The 26951-nt window shown below is 36.8% G+C and overlaps 1 long non-coding RNA gene across 3 annotated transcripts in view; it reads right to left on the bottom strand.

Annotated features, from left to right (window-relative positions):
- Positions 1 to 26951, bottom strand: part of LOC141374812 (uncharacterized) — a 138548-nt gene that overhangs the window by 83280 nt on the left and 28317 nt on the right. For all 3 annotated transcript variants that reach the window (XR_012381948.1, XR_012381947.1, XR_012381946.1), the window contains exon 2: positions 15766 to 15861. This is a non-coding gene — a long non-coding RNA (uncharacterized lncRNA). The remainder of the gene's footprint in view (positions 1 to 15765; positions 15862 to 26951) is intronic.

Genomic DNA, 26951 nt, shown 5'->3' with positions numbered 1-26951 from the left:
TAATCATTATTCCCAGCAACAGGGAGAAATAAAAATAGTTGTATTTCTACAATGGATAAAGAGGCACAAGATTTTACACAAGATTTTTCTATGTGGGTTAAAAATAGAAATGTAAATAAAAGCAAAGAAACGACCAAATAGTTAAGATCCACTTAAGCCAAAAATAGCTACTTCTGAGTTGAGCTGTATTTGCAATAAGGCCCATTGATGACCCCAGTCTTTCTAAAATATCCCTTCATTTTATTCTCTTTTCTCCTTAAAAGACAAAAACCAAACCAAACCAAACCAAAACAAAACAAAACAAAAACACACAAAGGAGACAAGTTATATAATCTACACACTGGAAGACTAACCATTTTTATTTCTTATTGCAATTTGAATTGGAAAGGAACACTCAGTCCTAGAACATGGTAATTCATCTCCTGTTTCTTTGTCCGCAACTACAAGTAGGAGATAGTTCAGAGCCATTGCCAATCAGAAAACACAATAAAGCTGTATTAGCTTCTCGTTTGTTTACTGGCGGATCACAGGCCACTTCCCTCCCATCTCAGACATCCTGTTAGCTCTTAGAGACTCCATCCAGGCATACCTAGAGTACTTCGGAATAGAGAGGGCATCTAAAAACGTTCCTCTTTTTGTCTGAGAACATGTCATAGTTGAGTTGTGTTTTTAAAATATTCTCCACCCTTGTTTGTTTCTTAATGCAATCCCAAGATGTAATTTGTATGGAAGCCAAAAGCGAAGACATGCTGAATATGTGAATGCTGAGGAAGTGGTTTCCTTAGCAATAACAGGCATGTGAAAGTCAAAACTTCCTTTCCTTCTCATGTGACCTTTTTTTCTAAGCAATTCAGATAGAGGACAATGGAATTGAATTCCAAGCACCCACAGTGTTCATGAATTGCTAAGCAATGATTCACCAAGCACCCAAATTACTCTAGACTGCTTGAGCATTTTATTAGAGAAATTGCTTTGTATTTAAATTTTCCTTCCTCACTTTGTACATCAGTTTTGCTTATTCCTCCAGGCCACTTTTCCATCACTCTGAGAAAATGTAGATATATGCACAGCGGTCCTAAATAGTGATTAATATAAGGACTTTAGAATGTTAGAAGTAGAATGTTAAAGAGGGCACATATTGAATGGAGCACTGGGTGTTATATACAAACAATGAGTCATGGAACACTACATCAAAAACTGATGTAATGTATGGTGATTAACATAACATAATAAAATAAAATTAAAAAAAGAATGTTACATACAATATTCATAACTATTTGTTCCTGTTGGATACATTGGATACTTATATAAAGGTTTGTTTGATAGAGTCTATTATTTATTCAGAAAAAGTAATATAACATAATTTTTTGGCAACTCCTTAAATAATATTTTAGAAACACTAAAGCTTTCATTCATTTCCATTACCAATTTATTTTGACCCACTCACCCTAAAAAAAAGTGCTACATTTGGCTTACAAATTACATGTTCCAGTTAGTCCTCAAAGGTTAAATGGTGGCAACTTATTTAACAATATACTAGAAAGCTGGGACCTTAGGGTGTCATGTTCTTTTGCCTTTAATTAAATTGCAGTGTTCTTGAGGAACATAGACAAGGCCATCCTACAAACGCTTTATAGCCTCTGAATCGTGAAGCTCAAAGTCCCTAACATTACTCAACTTCTTACCGTCATAATTCTGTGAGATGACTTTGAAGGGAGTGTTGCTAGACGGACCCAGGACCTGGGGAGCTGGGTGACCTTTCCCCTGTGATCCTTATGTGTCATAGGGATAATAGTGACTTTCATATTGGGTTATACTCATAAAATAAGTAAAGAGGGGACGTAGCAGAACAAGTGTTACACAGTAGCTGCTCAATAAATATTAGTTTTGCTTCTTGTTCTATATGTCCTCTCCATCCTGATAATTTTACATTCCATTTATGCTGATCTGCTCCTAGTTTAATGCCTCTTCTGGACTCAGAAGTGGTCCCACACAGAACCTTCATGTTCATGTGGGTCCCAACCAATATCTTCCTTGAGAGTAAATAAAGGATGAATACTAATAAAAGCATAAGCATCTCCAGTGAATTCACTCTGGCCACTTTCTACAGTGTCTGTGAGTTTGTTTCACAAAGACAATCTGAGTTTCCAAGCCAGCAGGGTAATTTTCCATACCCTCAGACAAAAGCAGTGGATATATAAAATTCACAATGTTCTCATTTGCCTAGCGTACACTGCACTTTGGCAGTGAGAGAGATCAGCCTTTGGGGCGGATATTTCCCAACCTGGATGTGTATCCCACAGTGTGTACACTAGGTACCCTCAGTGAAAACTGATTCTCGTTGTTAGTGCCATCAGTGCTATGAAAATCCCCTTCTTTTCTAATCAAGGCTAGTTCTGGAAGGTGGGCACTAGCTCATATGGCCGATTTGACTAGTCCTGCTGCCACTAGAACTGAAATCACTAGGAAAGTACTTGCCCGTCTTTTGGAGTAGAATGAAAGAATAGGGGAAGACAGTGGGGAAAATATATAACAGAGGGATAAGTAATTGCCTGCCATAATATTTTAAGTGTTTATTTGTGGTTGACTCAGCTGATCAGAGAAAGGTGACTCCGGAAGTTAGTAGTGACCTTGGCTAAGTCACTTTATCTCTCTAGGCTTTGGAACCTTGGATTAAATTTTAAACTATGTTCCCTGGCGCCTTAAGAGTTCTGCTATGCTGGGGGCTGGGAAGAGTTGATAAAAGAGACACTTAGCAGGTAGGATTCTGCATGTCTGGGGTCAGAGAAGCTCTGCTCTTACTTGTTTTTATACACTGATTTAACTTGTTCAAAGGGTCCTTTGGCAAAAAAGGAAAAAGAAAAGTTAAAGATATAGGCTAGATATTTTTTGATTTCCTTCGAGCCTGGATACACTAGAGCTGTAGGAATACAGATTTATAGATTACAATTCATATAAGAACCAAACAGCAAATACAAAACAACCACAAAAACAGGAACCACAAACTGTTTCAAGACCAAAGTCTATTCTAATCTTAGTCAGGATCTTATAAATGCCTATGTTTGTCCACAAGGCATTGAGAAAGATGTTGTAGATAATTGACAGCAAATCTGTAGTGATAGTAGAAGGAAACAGCAGAAAATGCAGCACAAGTCTGAGGTTAACATGCTTATAAATCAATATGGTTATCCCTATTACTCACAGGGAAAGAAGTCCCCAATACCAGCCATGCATTTTGGGCTATCTCACACTAACCTATTTTACTAATTCTTTTTGACCTTTGAAAATGTCATAGGCACCATTGGGTGTTCAAAGTGAAGGTCTTAAAAGTAGACAATATTTCGTCCATATCATCAGGCAAAATTAGGAAGAATGAGCCACAAAGGGGTGGAGGGAACCCTCTTTCTAAGTGGTTCTCTTTGTAACAGACTTGGGGTCACTATTTTTAAGTGCAGCCTATTTTTAAGAGGTGAATTGTTTGATACCTGTTCCCTATTATCCAGTGTCTTCAGAAAAGGCTAGAAGTAAAGCAGCCAGTCTTTTTGGCATGGTTTTACCCCTATTAAAAAGGCTATTGTTGAACTGTTCAAATTGGGATGCTTTGATTGTTAGCACGTTCAGCAGGCTGTGATTACAGTAATTACAGACCTGTGAAGGTCAAATTGACAAAACTGAATATAAACTGGAACTGAATATAAACTGGGACAACCCACTGCACTAGTTCTTTCTACACACTTTGAGATTTTTTGTTGTTGTTGTAACAGTTGCCAAGTGCTAAATCTATAATAAAAAATAAAAATGAAAGTCATTGATTTGACAATTTGGCTTTGACCACTTAGACTCACTATTTGAGGTACTGAAGTGAATGCTACATTGTACTTCCAGGTCCAGATATATTTTTGGCTCTATGACCTTCCTCCCTAGTCATGGCCTTGAGTTTGTATGATGTATCTAGGTACTTTCTAAAGCATATCATGAGTCTTCAATGCCCCCCCCATTTGTCTCTTTGCAAGAGTGTGATGCTGAATACAAAATGGACAGATACATTTTTTTATTTGTACATGTGTGGTATTGTGGAATATTTAGCAGAAACAGCTCTCAAGGAAAGAAAACCCACAAAATTATATGAAAAGAAATGAAATAATCTTCTTATAATTATCTATTGAAAAGTCAGAATAAAATTATTTCTCAGGTACACTAAATATAAATGTCTTTATTTTCCTTTGTCCTTATTGATGGCTTCAAGCAACAGTTTAAGTAATAATTAAGTAAAAAAATAGAGTCTATTAGAAAAAAATAAATCCTTTCTACACAACAGAGAGAGGTGTTTGTGGAGTGCTAGGAAAAGGTATGGGGTCAGAAGAAAGGCTGTGTCTGAATAAAGCAAAATAGGAGAGGTGGATGGAAATTAATCAATTCACAAAAATCCAGATGTTTTATCTATTCAGAGCCAAGTACCTGAATTTTGGCTGCCTGAAATGTTCATGTTTCCTCCAGATGTTCGCTTTCAGGTAGACAAAGTCATAATCTCACATGCCTGATTTCATTATAATTTACCATATTGTTCAAAATTTAAAGTGGCTTATGACAAGAATAAGGATAGGATAGTACAAGCCATTTTTCATATTTTAGTAGATATGACATTACGGGTAATTTTTTAAGGATGAAATTATGCCTTTCATATAAATATAAAATTAATATGTATCACAGATCTTACTTAACTCATCAATGAATGACAAAAAGAGTAAAATGTTAAAACTGGTTCAAAGGAGAATTCTAAGAACCTTCTGTGTGTGTGTGTATGTGTGTGTGTGTATAAAAGAATTTTGAGGTGAAATTATAAAGATATGCAAAGTGGGCCTATCCAAAGGGTAACAGTCAATTGCATTTTACTAGACACAATTATTTTTTATTTCTATGGACAAGAGTCATTACATTATTATCAGTTTTCTGCAACTTACTAAAATAGCTCAAAGACAATGGAAGGCAGAAATAATCCAGAACAGTGCACTAACCAGGACATGTGCTAGTCATTTTTATTTCAATTTCAAAGTCTTTATTACAATTTTTTATAAAAGACTTTGTTTATTAAATTAAAATTAAGTATACAAATATTTCTGAACTCCCACTTTTACTTATCTAATTTACCACCTGCTTAGACATTCTCAATTACACTATTGATTCTTGTATACCTCTTGCCTTGTAAGCATCTTGTTTTAACTGTCTCCTATTCACCCTATTCGTGAGGGAGGGATTCCTGCCCCAGGGTTTTGAGGATGGCCAAACACACCTGACAATGGACAGATGCCTGCCATGCAGTTTCTCAGTCACATACATTCATAGCCCAGGGGAGGAGGACACCACGCCACACAAGGCCACATAGTGGCTGCACTCAGGAAAGAGTAAACAACCAGGCCAATGGGAGGCAGGCATTGTACTATCAAAAGGATAAGGTGCTGGTGCTCAGGCTCTGGGCATACAGCAGTGGGAAAAAAGGCGGGGGGGATCACTGTCTTCCCTTCTAGAGAGAGTCAATAAACAAAAAAGTAAAATACTCAGAATGACAGAGAGTAAAGAGGGCAATAAAGAAATGATAAGCAGGAGATGGAAAAAGCAAGTGCAGAGTGATGCGGGTAGAAGCACTTTGTTGAAAGGTTAAATGTGGTAATGGGGAGGCCTCACTAAGAAGATGACATTGACGCAGGAACTGAAGCAGGGAGCCATCCTCCCTGTCAAAAGCTTGCAGATGGAGGGACCAGCCAGTGCCATGGATGTGCAGCAGCAGAATGGCCTCATGTTCAAGAAAAGCAAAGGATCCAGTATGGCTAGAGTGGACTGAGCTAGGGGAGAAGCAGAAAGAGATAGGGTCACACTGACATACTGGTTGGAGTAGGAATTGTGCAGGGCTTTCCAGGCTTTCATTTTTTTTAAAGATTTTATTTATTTGAGAGAGAGAGAGAATGGGCAGGGAGAGCAGCAGAGGGACAGGGAGAAGCAAACTCCCCACTGAGCAAGAAGCCCAATGCGGGATTCAATCCCAGAGGCTGGGATCATGACCTGAGCTGAAAGCAGTCTTTGATTTTTACTGAAAGAGTTGGGAACACATCGAAGGGATTTGGACAGAAGAATGGCCCATCATTTGACTGATTTTTCTCTTTTTATCTCTTGGAGGGCCTAGCAAAGTACTAAGAATATAAAGGCTACTCAATATATAGCAGTTAGTTAATTATAAAGGGGACAGTCTCTTCCTTTATTGTTTTCCACGGTTTTCTACCATGATAACAATTAGATGTTGATGTTTTCACCTAAAGCACATTCTCACTGCAGAGAAGTCGGCGCTCAGAAAATTCAACTTCTACATAGCAGAGTTTCTGAGGCAATACCTATTTCTTTCCTGGTCACATCCCCTAAAAGATCTGGGTCTCCCTGACATAGAAAACATGGCAGAGATAGGAAAAACTAATACACTTTCAAGCAGTGGGGATATAGTCTTTCCCTGCATATGCAAATTCTAGAATTTTCTGCAGCTCTCTACCATATGATAAAGAACATTTGAACTTTAATACATTAAATACATTTCAACTAGCTTTTCTTCTTCATAAATTTAGTTACACAAGCAGTATAGTAGTTATAAATTTATACTGGAATGGACTCTTAAAATTTTTCCTCCTATGAACAAGTTCAAATATAAAAACAGTACATGTTATAAATTCTGAGATCAGCAACTTGACTATATTTTGTGCAGTTTGACAGACAGGACTCATAATTTAGTCCAGTCATGCCTTTACCGAGTAAATATAGATCTATCACTGACATGATTATGCTGTCTTCATTTCCCCCCATCTTGATCATGTATTTAATGTTTTTACCATTAGCATTTAGAGATAGTGGAACATATAATACATTAAAGATTTGGCTATAGAAAGAAAACGCTAGAGGAATCACTTTATCTGCTGCAGGAATGTGTCATTCTGAAACCTGAAGCTGATTGTTTGCTTTTAATGAGGTATCGTCTCCTATATTTTATATTATTTCTGAAATACTAATGGCTGCAATGGGAAAGAGTCCCAAAAACATGATGAGGAGAGAAAGTTGTCTGATGCAATTAGAGAAGGGCTCTCATGCATCCTTTTTCACACTCTTAGTCACATCTGAAAACCCACCATCACCACTCCCAACTCTGTCCACCTGGCACACAACACTCATCATCAAGATTCAACTCAGGCATGACCCACTCAATGAAGAACTTTCTTCCCCTGCTCCTCCCCTCATCCTTCTCAGAATTGACCAGGCACTCATTATATCCCATATGCATTTTTATTACTGTGTATAAGGTACTATGTACTTCTTTCAGTCTGTCTCTCCCATTAGACTAGAAGCAATTTAAAAGCAGGGACCATGTTTTCTATGTTTTTATCTGGAACACCAAGCCCAATGCCTAGTACATATAGGATTTAAAAAAATACTGTTAACAGTTTAAACTCGTTATACTCACTGGGTACAACATTATACCGCATGAGAACAAAGCCTAGTCCAGCTTTATGATTTGGGAAAGGCCATTCTTCTTTCTTAGAGGCAGCATCATTACATAACAGAGCCACCACTCATGGCAGCAGAGTTTGGTATATAAAGAGAAATGGGATCACTAGCATTTAAATAGTTCTGTGCTTCAGCATTATGTTATAAGGCATTTATTTAATAGCGGTTTTCTCATATTGTCTCCTATGCATTGTCACTGAAAAACCCACCTGCTTTGTGTGAGAGATACCACTTTGCTGAGCCTTGTTTAGTCATGGGTATGTAATGAATGCACCTAACCACTGTTCTCAGAGAAGCCCTGACTTGTGAAACATCCAAATGCCCACAGTTTGGAACAGGATTTATGTATATTATATTTTATTTTCTTTTTAATCATCAATTGCCTCCTCGGAGGGTAGTGTGATACTGCTGGGATTATTATCACATTCAGTAATGGTTTTTCCTTCCTCTTACAGGCCCAGAGATAGGGGTTGGGGCTAGGTTCTAGGAGGAGAGGGCCTAAGAAAGGAATATGGGCCAGGGCACCATATGTGCCCGTTGTCAGAGGCAAGAAGGAGGAAAAACCAAAGGGATTCTTTCAAAGGCAGCACACAGACTCTGACAGTGATTGTTTAAAAGCGTTTTCCACTCTGTACTTTAAATCCCCTCTTGTACACCGATTCGAGTCTTCATTAATCCTGGCAAACACAATAGCTTTGGGTTGGGGAAATAGAGGGATAGTGGCAGCGGCCTGGACAAGAATAATGAGATAGTTGCTGGAGTGTGGTGTGGGAGCAGTGGTCTCAAGTAAGAAGTGACAAGCAGAAGCCAAAATAGCTTTATGCAGCATTGAGACATTCACGAGGGACGCTCCGAAATGTTCAAGAACAGCCCTGGACTTGCTTCAGTCAGGTAGGCTGGGAGCTAGGCTCGCAGTTGTTTGACTCTCCAAAGAAAAAAGGAGCTTTGAAAAACTGGCAAAACTAGGGGCATCAGGATTACAAACAGATGGCTTTTCTCAAAGTATAAGGTAAGATTAAAATAGGTATACGTTACAATATGTCTCCCTTGAGGAGCAAAGGGTTTCCAGTGAAAACTCCATAAGCTTCCTGTCTTTACTCTTACACTTAATAAAAGGCCTCCTAGACTGAAAAAGCCGCAGGTCTAGTCAGAATAGGAGGCAAATGAGGAAGGAGGGGGACATGAGGACCTAGAAGGAGGAAGAGGTCAGAGAGGGAAATACGGAAGAGTTTCCCCTGGGGGGGGGACAGTGAGAGAATTCTTCAGGGCGCTCTCAGTGGCTTGGATTAAGACCAAAGGTGATAGTCACAGAGAATAGGTAGCATGGCACCAGCACTCACCAAATGGGACAAAGAACCAATCAAAACAGACCAAGTGGTGAGCAGGCAGGAAGGCCTGGCCATGCATGCTGGCCGACTGTCAGCTAGGAGTCCTACAGACGCCAGTGGTCTCTAGCAGTCCTGACGAACTGGCCCAGATGCCAGCACTCTAATCAGAAGGACTGCCTGGTAATAAAAAGCACCCTGTCTGTAGTGAAGAATTTTTCTGAAGGTGGATTTGTGCATGGTTGGTAAGGAATGCTACCATTTGGTCAGTCTCCTTCCCCCATGTGCCCTTTTTCCTCCCCACTTCTTTGCTAGGCTCAAGTAGGAGCTATTTTTCCTCTCCTCCTACTTTGTCAGTGTGTTCTGCAGCATGCCCTCAGCTCTTTGGAATTCTGTGGGTGGCAGGGGTTTTCTCCTCCATTTCTTGTGCTCAGTGATGTGGAAAGGGAAGAAGTACGAACTCTGACACTTTCTCTTTGCGAACGTTTTGATGACAGGACAAGTGATAGTCACAAATCTTAAAGTGGGTGGCAGAGATCTGGAAGACACCTTATTTATTACCAGCAGCAGGTCCTTTCTCAGATCATCCCAAAAACGCTGGCAGGTTCCCAACAGCCCGATTTGGAGAGAAGCCCATTTTATTCAAGCCCCAAATGGAATAAGCTATGCAATGGTTCATTGCATAAATACTCATTCTCTCCCTTCTCTAAGCCTTAGGTCTGTCCCTCTTGCACCCTAGTCATCTTTGCTATTTCTCTTTCATTAAATTCCTTTGAAGTGGTGGATTATTTTTTCTGTCTTTGAAAATTCCTTCTGGCTAGTGGATTTCAGAAGCGCAAGTGCTTTTAAACTTTTCCCTCCTCTTTTGAATTAATACTGTACTCCACATTTTTTTCTTTCCATTTTTGGGGACCAACTACTGTGTTGTTTTATATTACATTCTCATTTCAGAACTGTTTGAAAATGGAACTCATGCCATGCACGTGAATATTTTGCCTCCTCTCAGCTGATTTAATCAGCATGGATACCATTATTCATGCAATTGCATGAATAATTTATCTCACTGTTGTAAAAGTTTAATAAAAGTTTTCTTGTCTTTATCAAATTCCATGTTACCCTTTGTTCATTTTATAGCAGCAACATAATCAGAATATAAAGCAGCTCATATCAAAAAGCAGCGAATGGCATGGACTACATTAAAACTCTTGTGTATATTTTATTGCCATTTTATCTATGATTAAATTAGAATTTATAAATGGAGAAAATATAGTAGCTATATAGATCTAAGCATGACCAACACTAACCCACCAGTGACACTTATAGATTAGAAAAAATTGGAATTACATTATTACAACTGAGAGGCCCAGCCTCATTTGTACCATTTAACAAAACACACAATTCTTGTCCATGTGTATATGTGCTTATGTGTGTGATCTTCCGCTCGCTGTGTAATACTATATTAATGATGAACTCCTAATGCAGGATGATTGTTATTTCTTACATAGAGGCACTAGAAACAAATATTTGTTCACAGTTAATTTTTCTGTTAAACTCCCAAATTGGCTACTTTCATCCCGTGAAATTACTCTATAGGTTAAAAGTATATCAATATTTACATATCTTCCTTTAATGCTAGCATGGCAGACTTTATGAACAAGAGCCATCAATATTTACATCTACATGTTAGTAGAGTCATATTATTATCAAACTATGGATGCTGAAATTGCAATTATGCTCTTTTGATGTAGTGAGGTTGAAAGTTATAAATAAATTCAAGATTACTATGAAAAATCCAAAAAGGCATTTATCTGATAAAGAATGAAAGCATATATAATTACAGAGAAAAAAAGGTTGGTCGCAGTCCTCATTTGCTGACACAAATCCATAATCTCTTATCTTAAATTCCTGGGGCCAGGGTGTGTTTTAGAAATCAGAATTTGAGGAATTTTAGAAAGGTGATACAACACATATACACCATATCATGTAACATCACCTGGGGAGCCTAGAGCAGCACCCTACAATAAAATTATTTAATATTTCCTAAGCCAAACTTATAAATGTTCATTCTGTGTAGGTTAATTAATGACTATAAATACTTTTGTGTCAGTTCAGATCAGGTATTTTTGTCAAATGAGTTCAGATCAGGTCAGGTTTGCTGCAAATTAGCCACTTTGGCTTTTTCAGATTGTGGATTTGTGTCTACATATTAATAAACATTTAGAAGCATCAGCATGGTCTGGGTAGTGTGCTAGATGTTGTACCTAAAATTAAATATGACAAAGTCACTTCTCCCAAAAAGTATACAGTCTAATTGATGAGACGCTTAAGCAAAACAATATTTACATGTTTGCATTGGATGATAACAAAAAAAAAGAAAAAGAGCATCTAGGGAAAGTTCATAAAGAAGTTTCCATCTCTAATCTAATAAGAAATATTTTTCAGGAATAAACATATAAATATTTTAAACATTTCCAGAAAAAAACTTCTTTTAGGAACAAAGCCATAAACATAGTATACAATTCTAACCCCCAAAAATTCTCTATTGGTAAACTTTTACCAGATTATGCCACAGTAAGAAACAACTTCTAGATTTCTATGGTTTACAACAAAAATTGTTTATTTCTTATTCATGTTACATATATATTGTTCCATGTGTCTTCTTTGTTCTGGGATATAGGCTGAAGGATTGGTCGTTACCTGGGATATTGCTACTCTTAGAGCAGGTGGGGAGAGAATAATGGCACTACTGGGGTACTTGGGTGGCTCAGTCAGTTAACCATCCAGCTCTTGGTTTTGGCTCAGGTCATGATCTCAGGGTTGAGGGATAGAGCCCCACGTTCAGCTCTGCCCTCAGTGGGAAGTCTGCTTGGGATGTTTCTCTCTCCCTCTTCCTCTGTCCCTCCCCTAGCTCTCTCTCTTTCTTTCTCTCACATAAATAAATAAATCTTAAAAAAAAAAAAGAAGAAGAATGGCACTACCATGCAATGGCTCTCAGTGCATCGTCCCAGAACTGGCACATGACATTGCCATTCATATTTGATTGGCCAAAGGAAGTTACATGGTAAAACCTGATATCAGGGAAGCATAATCTTCCCACAGGGTTGGCTCATAGTAGTGCCCTATAAGGAGCAGGCAGGAAATTTTGACTTTAATACACTTGGCTTCTTTATTCTATGGCCCATGTCCTTCTTTGAAAAGATGCCCTATCTCTTTGAATTAGTAGCAAGCTCTGTCTCTATATTTGAACAAGTGGTAAATCAACTTTCTCAACTAGTGAGAGGACCATTCCCATCAAATGAGAAATGTGTTTCATGTAGAGAAAATGGAAGTCTGGCATGATAGAGATTGATGAGTAGATAAAGAGAGTGAGAATAGGAGCTTTAGAAAATATATTGGAAAACAATAAATAATTGGGCCCTTGGCAATGGGCAGAAAGGTCTATCACCATTAGGTAATAGGTCAACAACAACAACAACAACAACAAGAAAGAGACCATTCAAACATTTCTGAAATAATTTCAATAATTTAACTAAAAACTAAAATACTTCTGCATATAGCTATTTCAAATATATTCTTTAAGAAATGAAATGTACTGTGATCACTTAGAAAAATTAAAGCTAGAAAATTCATACGCATATTTGATAACTTAGAAACATTTGTTTCTAATCATGTGTCCACTGAATAAGGAGCATAAAATAAAATGCAAAGATATAATATAGAGGATTAATTATCTATTTGCAAAATCAACACATGATAATTTAAAGTAATGCCATTTTGTCTGTGAAATATACAATGATCTTTGAAAGAAATAGAAAAGTTTTACAAAAGATAATAAAACTAGTACATACATTATTCTCATTTGTGTACATACAATATCTCATTTTAGTCTTCCTATTATCATAGAATTATAAAAAATTGTAGAGGTCCCAGAAAAGAAGCAGAAAAAATGATTAATGAAATCAAAATGTCTATGTATATAAAATATTACACATTATATATACTAATATATGTAATAAATTAAAGGGTTATTAAGTCTGAGGCTATATAGCAAGATTATATTCATGTATTTATGAGAAAGGCTATCTATAAGTTATATTTTTTTAAAATCTTGCTTCAGAACAGAAATAGAAGAAATGGAATTTAGCTGAATTAAAAGATTTAAGATCATGAGGAAGCAGTAGTCACATTCATATGTATTTAGTTACAGTAATTTCCAAAAATAATTATTTGAATATTACCTGAAATCAAATAATTTAATAATTTAATTCATGTGATTGTGAATAAGTTACTTATTTCTCTTGATTAATACATAATGAATAATACCAATTCTGGTCCTTGTTTGCAAACATCAAAAATAACTGACTAATTAAAGCAGAAAAGGAATCAAAGGAATTTATTATAAGGATACAGGTACTTCTGGTCAGGATGTATAAAATCATGAGACCACTTCTCCCACTCTAACAAAGAGAACAAGGCAGACGAATTATAAAATTATGTTTTTTTTTTCCACCACTGGAGAGCTGAAGATAAAAAGAAATGTAAATGGATTAAATTCCCAAAAGGGAAGAATTTTTCCTAGGAGAGAAGAAACCCAAATCCATGGGCACAGGAGGAGAGGCAAACTCACTGTAGACAGAAGTAAGGAGAAACTAGCCAAAATTTTAATAAATGCTTTATAGCCTCATGTGGCTGTCATGAAGGAGGTCCTGTGAGAATGTACTCAATCACCAATTTTATCAGAGCTTTTACTGAACACATGTATAGCCAGTTGAAGGATGGAAGCCGAGCAGAGAACAGGGAAAGATTCCTGCACTTGAAGCCTTCCAGAGTGCTCAGAGTGGTGCTCTAAAGCCTGCGGACCAGGGAAAGAAGACACAGAGATTTCCTGAAGAGGTGGATCAAGTACACAGCAACTGAAACCTGGGTGCATGACAGGAGAGCTGAGAAACATCATCCCCCTAAGTCACTCATGGCCCTTACCTGAGTGCAAGGCAATAGCATGCCAAAAACTTAGAGCACAGCAGCAATGTAGAAATAGAGTTCGTGAAACTCAGAAAGTCAGAAGCCCGGCTGGAGAGAACCAAAGGAACACCATGGGAACCAAAATAATCTGGGTGGCATGGAAAGATGGCTACTGGGCTGTAAAACATAAAGAATTATATGGTGCTCAGATAAATTAGTCCCAACCCTTCTCATAAAACATCTGAAACCTGCTGAACTACTGATTTAACAAAAGCTATCACAAGCCTCAGAGTCAGGTCAACTACAGATCAGATTGCTTCAGCTTCATCACTTGCAGCCTGTCACAGGCATGGCATTTCTAATATTTACAGTCCTTTTACAGACAATTTCTCACATAAAATTAAAAATTATGTGGTATGTAAACAAGCACGTGACGCCATCCATCAGTACAACAGTCAATAGAAGTAAACCCAAATGTGACCAAAAGGTTGGAATTAGTAAATAAAAAATTTAATATAAATATATTTTTTAATTTTTTAATTTAAGAGAGAGAAAGAGCACAGTGGGAGAGGGAGAAGCAGACTCCCCGCTGAGCAGAGAGCCTGATGCAGGGCTCGATCCCAGGACCCTGGGATCATGACCTGAGCCAAAGGCAGATGCTTAACTGACTGAGCCACCCAGGCACCCCTACAAATATATTTTTAAAACTAATGGAAAAAGTGGTCAACATATTGGATACAATGGGGAACTTCATTTCAGTACAGTACAGTATTAAAAAAAAAGGAAATTCTAGGATTTAAAAATACAATACCATAAATGTAGAATTCATTCAGTTTATTTTACAGTAGCCTAGAAAAAGCAGAAGAAAGGATAAGTGAATTCAGAGTCAAATTAATTGAAATTATCCAAATTAAAATAAAAGGAGAAAAAAAATTTAAAGAACTGAGAAAAGCATCCAAAACCTGTGATCAAATGTACATGTATTGGATTCCAAGAAGTAGAATAGGAAGAAAATGTGGCCAAAGAAATATTTGAGGAGACGAATTGCAAGAAATGTCCAAAATTGATGAAAGATAATATCCACAAATCCCAGACCAAAAAAAAAAAAAATGTGGATCTCAAATAGGATAAATACAAAATCAAACATTTGAAAACCAAAGATAAAAGCAGACACCCTCACTCCTACCCTCACCCCTACACACAAACACATGCTATGTGCAGGGAAAAAAACTAATAATACTTATGACAGACTTCTCATCAGAATCAAGGAAAAGTATAATGACAATGGCATGACATCTTTTAAAATCCTGAAGGAAAAAGATAAGCAATTTCAAGAGAGTGTAGTGCAAATTATTTACATAAGTATTGATTCCTCTATTTTATTGGTTCTAAAATTATCTTTCTCAAGCTTCACTGGGCAAGCCCTGTTCTTGGTTATCTAGGATTTAATATACTATGTAGCATATCCATCCCAATGATAACTTTCAAAATCCTATAGACTACTCAAATCACATTTCCATTTTTGAGACTAAGTTTAAGTTTAAAGTAATTAAATAAGCATCCATTCAATAGAAACAAATCACACAGATAGCACCTAAATAAAATATATATTTAATTTGCTTCAGTAAAAAATAAAAATAGAATTCCATTACCTATATATAGATATAGCTTGTTTTCATTTGTAAAAAATCATAGGGGTGGTTATGTGGAAATTACTTTCATGAATATGAGGCCATTTTTTTTTCTTCTTTCCTTTAACATAAATGAATTAGAGCAATAGAAAATCATACATCCTTATGCTAATTTTCTTTTTTGCTGGGAGAATAGTGTGAGATGGCAGCTAACCCTCTAGTACTGTACTAGTTTAGGTAACACTAGCTACAGTAACAGATAAACCACCAAATCTTAGTGGTGCAACACAAGTTTATTTCTCACTTACCTAAAGTCCACGTAAACATTTCTAGTCTGACAGTGACCCAGAAACTCAGCCTCCTTCCATCTTGTGGTTCTTCAACATATGACTTTCAGGGTTCATCTGGAAACCAAGAAGAGAACCAAAAAGGCTGTATAATGCAATCAAACCCAATCTAAAGAAAAATGGGTTATCACTTCTTTTGTTTCTTTAGCCACTAGGCAATAAACTAACAGTGGACATTAATCACTAGGGCTCTAAAATTAGATATTTTGGATAAATTGAAAAACAATTCATGATTACTGATAGCATAATTCATGAGTTAGTTTACCCTTTGTCCATATAATTGCCTCTGCCATTTTGCCCTGATGAAAAACATACAGCTCTACTAAATAACGGATTTTATTTTTCTCTTGTTCATTTTCAAATGCAGAAGAACTAAGATTCTCTATTAAAATTAATTTTTATGGTATTCTGTGAAAACAGTTCTTTTCTGCTGAATAAAGGCCTTCTTTACTTTATAATTCCACTTGAAATTTATGGCTCAAAATGTGATGTATCCCATGACAAATGTAACTTGAATTTATTTTGTCTTATAGTGGCTCCATCACAGTCACTCAGGTAACTTCATTTGGACTGAATACTTATGATTTTAATTACAAAGTAAACAGATACCATTATATCATCACATAAAATAAAATGTACATAAAAATATGTAATGGAGATATTTGGGCAAGACAGTACCATAGTTCATGCTCTGATACACCCCTCTGCTCCAAACACATGCCAATAATATTTCTAAAAGGTTGTTTTAAAGAAAGCCAAAAAGTAACCCCTAGGTTAAAAAATATGATAAACAACTCTGAGGTTCAGAAATAGCAAAATACAAAGAGGTTAGCAGGAATAAGCTACAGGCCTGGGGATTTCCTAGTTTAGAAGCAGGCAGCATTAAGTAGGAGTTTTCTCCCTAATGGTATCAGGGATTTGAACTAGGTATCAAATGAAACTAGTGGCTATGGTGGGTCTGCCTTCTTCTCTGATAAAGGAGGCTCAAAACATAATACTACTGATCTTCACCTGTGGCTAAGAGTTATACCAAGCTGTGAGTCTGGGGAAGCTGAAGGAAGGGAAAGCCTCGTGACTAAACATACTATTCCCTTGGTTGGATAACTGGATCCGTAAGATTTCCACAGTTACCAAAAAGGAAAGTATCATCAACTTAAACTGCTATCCTAAGACCAATTTCTGTACTGCAGTGCTGGGACCCAATGGTGGGAACCACAAAAGATGTAAGGGAGGGGAGACACTGGAAGAGAGAAAAAAAGTAAGAACATACTTAACAAACAAAAACATTTTCACTCAAAATTAGCCTGTAATCCAAAGTTCTAAAATATATGAAGAAACACAATTCTAAGAAAGACAGCCCTCCAGATGAGATTAGTATTGTAAAACAGTCTAACAAAGACTTTTAAAAAGTATGTTTAAGAGATCAAAAGAAAAAAATAAAGACCTGTCATTTGCTTAAAGCAGGAATCTGCAAACTAACTTTTGTAAAGTGCCAGGTAGCAAATATTTTTTGGCTTTACTGGCCATATAGTCTCTTTTGTAACGACTCAATTTTGCTGCTATAGCAGAAAAGCAGACATACACAATATATAAATGAATGGGTTTGACTATTTCAATAAAATATATTTATATAAATAACAGTGAACCAGATATGGACTATGAAACATAGTTGCATAGACCTCATTTAAATAACTATGAAATTATTTAAAAAACAGGTAGAAATGTAATAGGAATTGGTGTGTATGCAAAAGAAACAAACTAGAAATCTTGAAATAAAAAATATGATCATTGATATAAAACAATGTTCAAAAAGAATTGATAAATTGTTTTTTAAAAACAAAGTAAAAAAATTATGTACTTAAAACCCATTAAGGTTTTTGTAAAATTTGGGTAAAATATTAAAATATTACATAAATTTTAGAACTTATTAAGAAAATAAGTATGATTAAGTAGGTATGTTAAAAATATATTTAAAAATAATCATTCAAATAATAAGAATATATGTTTTATAGCTTCCAATTGAACCATACACAAACATCTTATTCTATCTAGACACATGAAAGCATTGCATTTTCCTGCCTGTTTGAATTCAGATATGTCCAAGTAACTTTTGGTCAATGACGTGGTAGTGGAGTGGCCTGTGTCACTTGTAGATGGCAGCTTATGAGCTAAGTGAATGTTTGGCATAGTCTCCTTTCTCTGCTTCTCTTAGGAAGCATGTATTGAGATGGAGCCTGCATCAGTTGGGTTTCTGAGTGACTAAATAAGTCAACCCACAATGATCATGTAGAATGAGTTGAGAAATAACCTTGGTTTGAAACCACCAAAAGTTTAGGCTTTGTTATTCCAGTATGCCAAGCTTTTCCTGACAGGTAGGCTCTAGCAGTCAAATTGAAACCATGAAAGGGGAAAATTAAAAGATAAAGAAAGAAGGCTGGCAAACCGAAAACAATGCAATCGTAGGACTAAATATATTATAAATCACAATAAAGGTAAGTAGATTAAATCTGTCCATTAAAAGATTTGTTGGAATAGATTAAAAATTATATGCTTTTTAAAAACACACCTTAAAAGCACACACATACACAGTGCATTAGTTCATGTTTTCCAAGAAGCAGACAATAAATCATGATTAAATGTGTAGGAAATTTATTGGAGAAAATGTGTGTAAGGACAAAAGGGGAAGGTGGGAATGAGGTGGGAGTCTTCTGACTGTGAGGTAGGTCTGAACCCTGTGAAGGACAGGGGAAAGGAAGGACGGAGTAGGAAGAGTCTTGGACTGCAGTGCAGTTCCAATAAATTTTTTGACACTCTAATCTAGAGTCTTTGAATCAAAGTCATCCGGTTGAGGAGTCTACATGTCCCAGAAATGGGCCTGCATTAGTTCTCTTGATATGCTCAGTCTTTGACTGAGGAAAGTGTGGCCTCATCATGAATATGGTGTTGAATCCAGAAAACCAGAAGCTGGGGCACCTGGTCAATTATGCTTCCTGATCAGGAAATCTGAGACATGCATTTTTATGGCTACTACAAGCAGACAGTTATGTATAAAAAGATGGGAAATTTCTATTAAGCTAAACCTAAAACAAAAGAAAGCAGCATAAGAATCGTTATATCAAACAAAATAGTTAGCAGCTAAAAGCATTTAAAGGAATAAAGAAAGTAATAATAAGAGTTTGTGGTGGCTTTGTACTTGTCAATCCAGCTAAATTGGAGCTAGGCTTCCCAGAATTCCCTTCCCTGTATATTTCCAGATTAGGGTTGGCCTCAATAGAAATTTGCATAACATTTGGAACTCAGAAGTTAAGTAATAGCTACTTTTGTGCTCTGCAGCTCAGCTGTTGCTGTGCCTGGGCAGCCCCTGTGCCCAGAACTCCTCTGATTCCTGCTGGGTCTCCTCCTGAAGGTTCTTCAACTGCTGCGTCCTTATAAACAGTTCTATGGCAAAAAGGCACTACTTTTCCTACAGGTCACCCGCATCATTGAAGGTCAAGTCTAAGGCAGTGAAACAGAAACACAGGTTCCAGTTTGTCCACCAGGTTTCCAGCTTGCCCTCACTGGTTCCATTTTTTTCTTGCTCTACCAACTTCATGTCCATTTTCCTTCTTAGATGGTCCCCTACTGCCATCAAGTTCAGCACCAAATAAGAAGTATCATAGATAGTTTAACCAGAGTCCACAATTATATATGGTCTGACCCCTGTACTAAATTCCTCCCTCAACATTATTTATAGTGGTTCTGATTCTCTGATTATGCCCTAAATGACAGAGAAGAATTACGAAAAATAATAGGACAATTAAAAATAACAAGGAGATCTCAGAGTTCTGGGGAAGATGGTGAAGTAGGAGGACCCTGATCTTACCTCATCACATAGATACAACTAGATAACAGCCACATCAGTGTAAATAACCCAGGAACAACCTGAAGACTGGCAGAACAGACCCTTCACAACTAAACGTAAAGAAGAGGTCACATCAAAGACGGTAGGAAGGGCAGAGATACTATCAGGAGCTAAAGAGACTCACAGGACTGTTCACAGAAGGGAGGGATGCTGTGGATCCCAAGAGGGGAAAGAAAGAGATCCTCACACCAGGTACCCCAGCCATGGGGAACCGGCAGAGGGAAGATGAACCCCCATAACATTTGGCTTTGAAAACCAAAGGGGCATAATTTTCTTATGTTCTTACAATCAGTGGGGCTTAACACTTGGAACTTTAAAATAAAAATCAGCGGGCTTTGTTCTAGGAGAGTCTGAAGGACAAGAGGAAACTGAGTCTCTGCCCTTAAAGAGACTGCACAACAAATAGCCCTGCTGAGATACGGAATAGAAGCAGCTGAAAAACACATGGTGTATATAGGAAGATTTATTTACTAATCCCAGAGCGTGTGCTGGAGGGGCAGTGATAGTGGAGAGACTTCTCCAGGAATGAAGGAGCTGGTGGGCGTCAAGTCTCTCCCCCAACTCCCCTACCCTTGACATAAGGATACCTGCAGGAATCGGCACAGTGCCAACACTCTCAAAGTAACTTGCTAAAACCATGCACCCCACCCCTGCATTCTCCTGCAGACCTGCCCCCTCCAATATGTCCTTGGCCAGAGCCCATCCAAACTAGTGCCACAAGCCTGGCAGTGTGCAAGCAGCCCCAACAAGTACCAGCACCACTCCCTGTGACAGAATTCTGCCCTGGGGAAAGGGGAAGATAACCACACACACCAGTCCAACTGCAGCCCCAGCAGTGGGCTGGAAGCAAACATCTGATCTGACTATAGGCCTCACCCACCGACAAAAGCTTCTCAGGGTGCAAGACAGAGAAAGCACGCTGTAGTTCAGTGCTATTGCAACTCTGGCAAACGACTGGTCTGACTCAACTCAAGTACAAGGCAGCCCCAGACTGGCCCACTAACAACACAGGAACCAAATCCTGCCCACAACAGGCAAAGACAGTCACTGCGGATGAGTGGACAACAAGCAAAAGCAACTCAGCCACAACAGTAGGGTGCATGCAACACACATAGGAGAGACCCCTGAAGTGCCAGGTTCTGGTGAATAGGGGACATTGTAATGCAGGCCACTATAAGACTTCTTCTTCACAAGGCCACTACTTTCAAGAGCAGGTGACACAGAACACACAGAAACATACAAAGACAGACAAAACACACAGAAACATACAAAGACAGACAAAATGAGGAGACATAGGAATATGTCCCAAAGAAAAAAATGGGAAAAAAAATCAAAGTAAGAGACCTAAATAAAATGGAGATAAGTAATACACCTGATAAAGAATTTAAAGTAATGGTCATAAAGATACTCACTGGACTTGAGAAAAGAGTGGAGGACCGCAGTGAGACCCTTAACAAAAAGATATAAAACATAAAAAAGAACCAATCAGAAATGAAGAATTCAAAAACTGAAATTAAAAATAAACTAGATGGAGGGATGCCTGGGTGGCTCAGTCAGTTAAGCATCTGACTGTTGGTTTCAGCTCAGGTTATGATCTCATGGGACATGAGATCGAGCTCTGAGTTGGGCCTTGCACTCAGCTTGGAGTCTGCTTAAGACTCTCTGTCTCTGCCCCTCCCCTCAAATAAATAAAATCTTAAAAAAATACTAAAAAACTAAATTAGATGGAATAAATAGAAGACTAGAGGAAGCAGAAGAATGGGTCAGTGACCTGGAGGACAGAGTAATGGAAAGCAATCAAGCTCAATAGGACAGAGAAAAAAAATAATAAAAAATTTAAATAGACTTAGGCAACTCAGCAACACCATCAAGCATAATAACATTCACATTATAGGGATCTCAGACGAAGAGAGAGAAAAGGGGACAGAAAAAGCATTTGAAGAAATAATAGATTAAACTTCCCAAATCTGGTGAAGAAAACAGAAATCCAGATCAGGAAGGCACAGAGAGCCCCCAACAAAATCAACCCAAGAAGGTCAACCCCAAGGCACCTAGTAATTAAAATGGCAAAAAGTAGTAATAAGGAGAGAATTTTAAAAGCAGCAAGAGAAACCAGTTACATAAAAGGGAAACCTCATAAGGCTATCAGCTGATTTTTCAGGAGAAAGTTTGCAAGTTAGAAGGGAGTGGCATGATATAGTCAAATGCTGAAAGAAAAAACCTGCAGCCAAGAATACCCTTTCCAGCAAGGCTATCATTCAGGATAAAAGAAGACATAAGGAATTTCCCAGACAAACAAAAGTTAAAGGAATTCATCACCACTAAACCAGTCCTACAAAAAATGTTAAAGGAGACTCTCTGAAGGGAAAGACCATAAGTAGGAGTAAGAAAAATAGGAAGCACAAAAGTAGTAAAAGTAAGTGTATCTATAAAAATCAGTCAAGGATTTCACAAAAATGGATGTAAAGTATGACACCATATACCTAAAATGTGGGGTTGGGGGAAAGAGGGGTAAAGAATGGGTTCAAACTGAAGTGACTATCAACCTAATATACACAGCTATATGCATAAGATGTCATATACAAACCTAATGGTACCACAAATCAAAAACCAGTAAGAGATATGCAAAAAAGAGGACAGGAATCCAAGTATATCACTAACGAAAGCCAGCAAACCATGACAGAAGAGAGCAAGGAAAGAAAGGAACAGAGAAAAATTACAAAAACAATCATAAAACAAATAACAAATGTCAATGAGCACATACCTATAAATAATTAACTTGAATGTAAATGGACTACACCAATCAAAAGACATAGGGTTAACAGAATGGATAAAGAAGCAAAACCCATCTATATGCTGCCTCCAAGAGATTCATTTCAGACCTAAAGACACATGCAGATTGACAGTGAGGGGATGGAAAAGAATTTATCATGCAAATGGAAGTGAAAAGAAAGCGAGAGTAGCAATATTTATATCAGACAAAATATACTTAAAAAAAGACTAAGAAGAAACAAAAAAAAAGACACTATATAATCATAAAGGGAACAATCCAACAAGAAGATAATACAGAATAGAGAAGACATACAGATTGCCAGTAGACACATGAAAACATGCTCAACAGTCACTCATCATCAGGGAAATGCAAATCAAAACCACAATGAGATACCACCTCACACCTGTCAGGATGGCTAAAATTAACACAAGAAACAACAGGTGCTGGCAAGGATGTGAAGAAAGGGGAACCCTCTTGCACTGTTGGTAGGAATGCAAACTGGTACAGTCACTCTGGAAAACAGTATGGAGGTTCCTCAAAAAGTTACAAATAGAACTATCCTATGATCCAGCAATTGCACTTCTAGGTATTTACCCAAAGAATACAAAAATATTAATTCAAAGGAATATATGCACCCTGATGTTTATAGCAGCATTATCTACAATAACCAAATTATGAAAACAGCTCAAGTGTCCATCAACTGATGAATAGATAAGGAAGATGTGGTATATATGTACGATGGAATATTACTCAGCCATAAAAAAGAATGAAATCTTGGCATTTGCAACAACATGGATGGAACTGGAGAGTATAATACTAAGTGAAATAAGTCAGTCAGAGAAAGACAAATACCATATGATTTCACTCATATGTGCAACTTGAGAAACAAAACAAATGATCAAAGGGAAAAAAGAGAGAGAGACAGAGAGAGGCAAAGCAGGAAACAGACTCTTCACTATAGAGAACAAACTGTTGGTTACCAGAGGGGAGGTGGATGGGGGGGATGGGTTAAACAGGTGATGGAGATCAAGGAGTGCACTTGCTATCATGACCAATGGGTGTTGTATGGAGGTGCTGAATCACTAAATTGTACACCTGAAACTAATATTACACTATATGTTAACTCACTGGAATTTGAATAAAAACTTTTAAAAAAGAAGCTAAATTAATTGAAAATATTTACGCACCCAAATTGGGAGCACCCAAATACATAAAGCATCTAATAACAAACATAAGGAAGTATATGATAGTAATATAGTAATAGTAAGGGATTTTAACACCCCACTTACATCAATTGATAGACCAAACAAAAAAATCAACAAGGAAACAGTGGCTTGGATGACATATTAGCCTAGATGGATCTAACAGATACATTTAGACCATTCTATCCTAAAACAGCAAAATACACATTCTTTTGAAGTGCAAATGGAACATTCTCCAAAACAGATCACCTATTAGGCCACCAAACAAGTCTTAACAAATTCAAAAAGATTGAAGTCATAACATGTATCTTTCCAACCATAATACTATAAAACTAGAAATCAACCACAAGATAATATCTGAAAGAATGTAGATACATGGAGGTTAAATAACATGCTACTAAACAATGAGTCAATCAAAAAATCAAGGAGGAAATTAAAAAAACACATATAGACAAATGAAAATAACACAATGCTCCAAAATCTTTGGGATGCAACAAAAGCTGTTCTCAGAGGGAAGTTTATAGCAATGCAGGCCTACCTCAGGAAGCAAGAAAAATCTCAAAGAAACAACCTAATCTTACACCTAAAAAAGTTAGAAAAAGAACAAACAAAGCCCCAAACCAGTAGAAGGAAGAAAATAATAAAGATTAGAGCAGAAATAAGCAAAAAAGAAACTAAAAGAATAATAAAACATATCAATGAAACCAGGAGCTGGTTCATTGAAAAGATCAACATAATTGATAAACCTTTAGCCAGATGCATCAAAAAAGAGAGAAAAGACTCAAATAAATAAAATCAGAGTTGAAAGAGGACAAACAGTAACCAACACCACAGAAATACAAAAGATTATGAGATTATGAAAAATTATATGCCAACAAATTGGACAACCAAAAAGAAATGGATAAATTTCTAGAAACATCTAATTGCCCAAAACTTAATCAGGAAGAAACAGAAAACTTGAGCAAACTGATTATCAGCAATAAAATTGAATCAGTAATCAAAAAACTCCCAAAAAATGAAAGTCCAGGACCAGATAGCTTCACAGATGAATTCTACCAAACATTTAAAGAAGAGTTAATACCTAGTCTACTCCAACTATTCCAAATATAGAAGCAGAAGCAAAGCTTCCAAATTCATCCAATGAGGCCAGAATTACACTGATACCAAAACCAGATAAAGATACTACACAAAGAAGAGAACTACAGGCCAATATCTCTGATGAACATAGATACAAAAGTCCTCAAAAAATACCAGCAAACTGAATCCAACAGCACATTAAAAAAAAATCATTCACCACAATCAAGTGGGATTTATTCCTGAGATGCAAGTGGTTTAATATTCACAAATCAAAACCTGTAGATGTTAGGGTTCTGCTTAACAAAATGTAGATGAGGAGACTCAAGCGTATGAAGTTTCAATTTCCCCCATATTCATCTAAAAATTTGATGTGATTACAGCCAAAACTCTAGGACATTTTTAAGGAGTTTGACATAGTTCTAAAATGTATTTGGAAAATTAAAGGGCCAAGAATAGCTACTACAATTCTGAAGATGAGCATCAAACAGAGACTTGTCCTATCAGATAGAACTTTCTATACTTAATGTGATTAAAACAGTGATGTAGAAGGCCAAGCATAGGCGAATTGACAAAGGATACAGAACACAAAAATCAGAAATAGACCCAGACATCTATCAAAAAGTAATGTGTAATATAAGTATCATTACAAATTAGTAACAATGAATTGTCCAATAAATGGTACAAGGACGATTGGTTTTCCTTATGGGAGAAAAATCAGATATCGACTCTTATCATATACAAAAATAAATTTCAAGTTTAATAAATACCTAAAAGTAAAAACTAAAATTTTTAGAAAAAAAACATTAAAAAAATCTTTATGAATTTGAAATAGGGGATAATTTCTTAAACGACAGTCAATGAACCAAAATTCCTAAAAGATTGATAAATGTGACTACATTAAAATTAAAAATAAAAACATTATTTATGTTCAAAGACACCATGGACACAATGAAAAGCAAAGCACAGACAGGAATATGAAATCTACAACTACTCAAGAGTTGTGCTCTTTGGTTTACATGAAATTAATTCATATCATATCTGATCTTTATTTAAATGAATAGCTGTACTCGACCAGTGGAAATGACATCTCTACATGACTAATTTCCTAATTTTTCTAGTTTCTAAGTCTAACCAACTTTTATTTCATATATACTTTTTAAAAAACTCTTAAAATCTTACTAGTTTTATGTCAAAAATTTGTTGTCATTCTTCCACTGTTGAAAACATTTTTATAGTGTTACCCTGAATAACAACTGTCACTTCTAAAGTATTCAGTAACTGTAGATCAAATAAAATATAATCTACAGGCTTAGCCCTTATGTTAACAACGAGTACTGTATTAGCGGCAACCTGGGAGCTCTTTGTTATGCCAGAATTAAACCAAAGAGAACTTTCACAGGATTTCTTGAGTTGTGTCCTCAGTCCCAGGCCCACTTCATCAGAAGTGCACCTTACACTTTCTCTCCTTGCCCTTCTCCTTAATTATTTGGCAGAGATCATTTTTCCAAGCCAGTAGTAAGGATTTTTTTTTCTTAATTAGCTAGGGAATGCGGTAGTGTTAGGAGAACAGGGAGTCTAAATTACTAGCACTGTTACATTCCCATTTCTAGTACCATATGGTTAAAATATGCTGAAGGGAAAAGCAACATATGGTTTATCTCTTTCCCTAGAAATTTCGATTTAGTAGTGACATACTTGATAACAGTTTGAAATGGAGAGATAGCATTTGAAGACGCCTGGGAGAAGTTGTTCTATGAAGTGCCATTGACATACTAGTGCAAAAAGGGTCTCATCAAGTGTCCCCCTACTGTCATCATAAGAAGAAATACCGTGTCAGAGAAACTGGGGCATGAAGACAAGGGAATCTTCAGAGTGGAGTGATTTCTAGCACCCAGGGGCACTTACAAAGATAGAGGTAAGTGAAAGGAACCATCAACCATAACATTTCTAAACTTTCACTGTGCTTCAATTACAACCTGAGTCAGTGGAGTTACTACATTCAGTAAATGATTACAAGAATAAACCATGTTCTGTACAATTCAGGATATGCTTTTGTTGCATCTTTATTGCCTATATAATTATTATAGCACCTGTTTTATGCTAATACAGGTTTTGGATTAGGATAGAAGGAAAGAAATTGCTATTTGTACGTGTGTGTGTGTGTGTGTGTGTGTGTGTGTGTGTGTGTGTGTGT

Source organism: Callorhinus ursinus, unplaced genomic scaffold (assembly GCF_003265705.2).
Source record: "Callorhinus ursinus isolate GAN/ISIS: 27379988/994484 unplaced genomic scaffold, GSC_fseal_2.0 scaffold22, whole genome shotgun sequence".
Lineage (NCBI taxonomy): Eukaryota > Metazoa > Chordata > Mammalia > Carnivora > Otariidae > Callorhinus > Callorhinus ursinus.
The sequence above is the reverse complement of the archived record's forward strand: the minus strand, read 5'-3'. Positions and strand labels throughout refer to the sequence as shown.